The sequence below is a fragment of the Gorilla gorilla genome, chromosome 20 (genome assembly GCF_029281585.2).
Source record: "Gorilla gorilla gorilla isolate KB3781 chromosome 20, NHGRI_mGorGor1-v2.1_pri, whole genome shotgun sequence".
In the NCBI taxonomy this organism is placed as follows: Eukaryota; Metazoa; Chordata; class Mammalia; order Primates; family Hominidae; genus Gorilla; species Gorilla gorilla.
Genome location: NC_073244.2, coordinates 46,462,735 through 46,465,573, shown reverse-complemented (window position 1 = coordinate 46,465,573; position 2,839 = coordinate 46,462,735). Strand labels below are relative to the sequence as shown.

The following is a 2,839-nucleotide window of genomic DNA, read 5'->3' as shown; positions in this document are numbered from 1 at the left end:
TTACATTAGCAAAGAAGGAAGGCTAAAATGAACGAGCATCCAAGTTAACATGTTAGAAAAGGAGCAACAGAGAAGACTCAATAAAGTAAAAGGAAGGAAACAATAAAGATAAGATTAGAAATCAATGCAACAAGAAAACAAAGATAAATGCTGGAGAGGATCTTGGTTTTCTGAAAAGACAAATTAATGGGTCTCTTGGCAAGACTGAGAAAGGAAAAAAGAAGGCACAAACCCAGTAGGATGTAACCACTCAAAAGTATCATGACCTGTTTCTTCCCACCACGTGGATTCTGCTCCGAAGGACAATTGCTTTTCTTGCCCGGTTTGTCCACCTGTGCCAGCCACTGCTTTGTTTCGGGTGCCGGTCCTTTGAGTCCACATGCAGGCTCCTGCCTTGCTCCCCAGACTTGCCTGTGCTGGGTTGTTCAGATCCAGCATGAGGAACCCCCCTTTCTGAATCGGGGCCAAGGATAGAATTAAGAGCTCTGCAGCAGATAAGTCAATGCTACTGTCTTCTAGATATAGAGTAGGGAAGACAAAGAATTCCAAGACTCTGATATTATAAGATAAAAAGGCTTGTGGCTTACCATGAGACAGTACCAGCCATAATGAAGAAAATGTCATAGGCTGGGTGTGGTGGCTGATGCTTGTAATCTCAGCACTTGGGGAGGCCCAGGAGGGAAGATCGTTTGAAGGCAGAAGTTGTTGAACATCCTGGCCAACATAGTGAAACCCTGTCTCTATAAAAAATAAACAATTAGCCGGCCATGGTGGAGTGCACCTGGAGTCCCAGCTACTCAGGAGGCTGAGGCAGGAGGATGGCTTGAACCCATGAGTTAGAAGCTGCAGTGTGATGTGATCACACCACTGCATTCCAGCCTGGGTGACAGAGGGAAACCCTGTCTCTAAAACCAACCAACCAACCAAACAAACAAACCAAAACAAAAGGAAAGAAAAGAAAATGGAAAATATCATAGACCCCAAGGAAAATATCACAGACCCCAAGGAATAAAATGAAAACACTCACTCAATGGCTGAGTTGGGTTTGAGCTATCTACTACTCTCCTTGACCTCTGAAACTGGGCACAGGAGAACTCACCTTAGTTCTGTTTCATTGTTCCTCTTTTTGAGCCCTCCTTCCCCAAAAGGTTACCCCAAGCTGGCGCCTTTAATCTCCTGTGAAGGTGACATTGGCCGTCCCTAAGATCCACATCTTCTCTCTGCAGCTGGCTCTCCAGAGCTTTCACCACCACCCAGACAGTGAGACCCCTGCCGTGCTGCCACCTCCGTGGCCCTCTGTCAAAGGCTTTGCGCATGGTGGAGGAAGAGAAACAGAAAATCAAGGGGTTAGGCTGGGCATGGTGGCTCACGCCTGTAATTGCAACACTTTGGGAGGCCAAGGTGGGCAGATCACTTGCGGTCAGGAGTTTGAGACCAGCCTGAGTAGAGGTTGAAACCTCGTCTCTACTAAAAATACAAAAATTAGCTGGGTGTGGTGGTGGGTGCCTATAATCCCAGCTACCCGGGAGGCTGAGGCAGGAGAACCCAGGAGGCGGAGGTTGCAGTGAGCCAAGATCACACCACTGCACTCCAGCCTGGGTGACAGAGCGAGACTCCGTCTCAAAAACAAAACAAAACAAAATAAAAACAAAAACAAAGAAAATCAAGGGGTCAATGCAGCATCGAGAGCACTGAACAACACTGGGCCTGCTCACCAATTTGACTCTTCCATTGGGGGAACCCACCATGGGAGACAAAGCATAGGGTCCAAGCAGACCAGGAAGTTGAAGAGGGTCACGGCAGCCAGTCTCCTGGCTCTTCAGCACCTCCAGGTCCCCACTTGGGGCCAGGAGAGCATGATCCGCACAAAGTGCCAGTGGAAGAAGGTGGTGACCGCCATGGGGGTGAAGAAGAGCTCCAAGCACAGCTCCAACTGCAGCACCACGGCCAGCTGCTCTTGGGGGACGTTCTCATAGCAGATACGGAGCCCTCTGGCATATCTCATTGTCTTCTTGGTAAAAACTAGACAATGAGCCAGGCACAGTGGCTCATGCCTCCCAGCACTTTGGGAGGCTGAGGCAGGCAGATCACTTTAGGTCAGGAGTTCAAGACCAACCTGGCTAACATGGTGAAACCCCGACTCTACTAAAAATACAAAAATTAGTCAGGAGTGGTGGCACATGCCTGTAGTCTCAGCTACTCGGGAGGCTGAGGTAGGAGAATCACTTGAACCTGGGAGGCAGAGGTTGCAGTGACCCAAGATAGTGCCACTGCACTCCAGCCTGGGCGACACAGCAAGACTCCATCTCAAGAAAAAAAAAAAAAAGAAAGAGTAAGCTTAAATCTCCTCGAAGTGATCATTGAAAGGTAAACATTTAAAATAAAACTTGTGGCTGGGAGCAGTGGCTCACACCTGTAATCCCAACACTTTGGGAAGCCAAGACAGGAGGATTGCTTGAGTCAAGGAGTTCAAGACCAGCCTGGGCAACACAGTGAGAGCCTTTCTCTACAAAACGTTAAAAAATTAGCTGGGCATGGTGGTGTGCACCTGTAGTCCTCGTTACTCTGGAGGCTGAGGCAGGAGGATCACTTGAGCCCAGGGGCTTCAAGGTTACAGTGAACCATGGTGGCACCACTGCAAACCAGCCTGGGCGACAGAACAAGACCCTGTCTCAAAAAAAAAAAAAAGTTTAAAAATGAATAAAATAATGAGGCCTTAACCTATGACAGATAACATATCACCTGCTGGCCCATCTGCACATCTCATTCTGCATTCGAGAACTTCAGAAGTAGAGGACCAGATGAATGGGAGTGGCCCTGCCACCACGGGGCTGAGCTC

The 2,839-nt window shown here is 48.5% G+C and overlaps 1 pseudogene; it reads right to left on the bottom strand.

The window, feature by feature from the left end:
- Positions 1-1,077: 1,077 nt before the first annotated feature.
- On the bottom strand, positions 1,078-1,998 carry LOC109024134 (uncharacterized; annotated as a pseudogene).
- Positions 1,999-2,839: the final 841 nt, after the last annotated feature.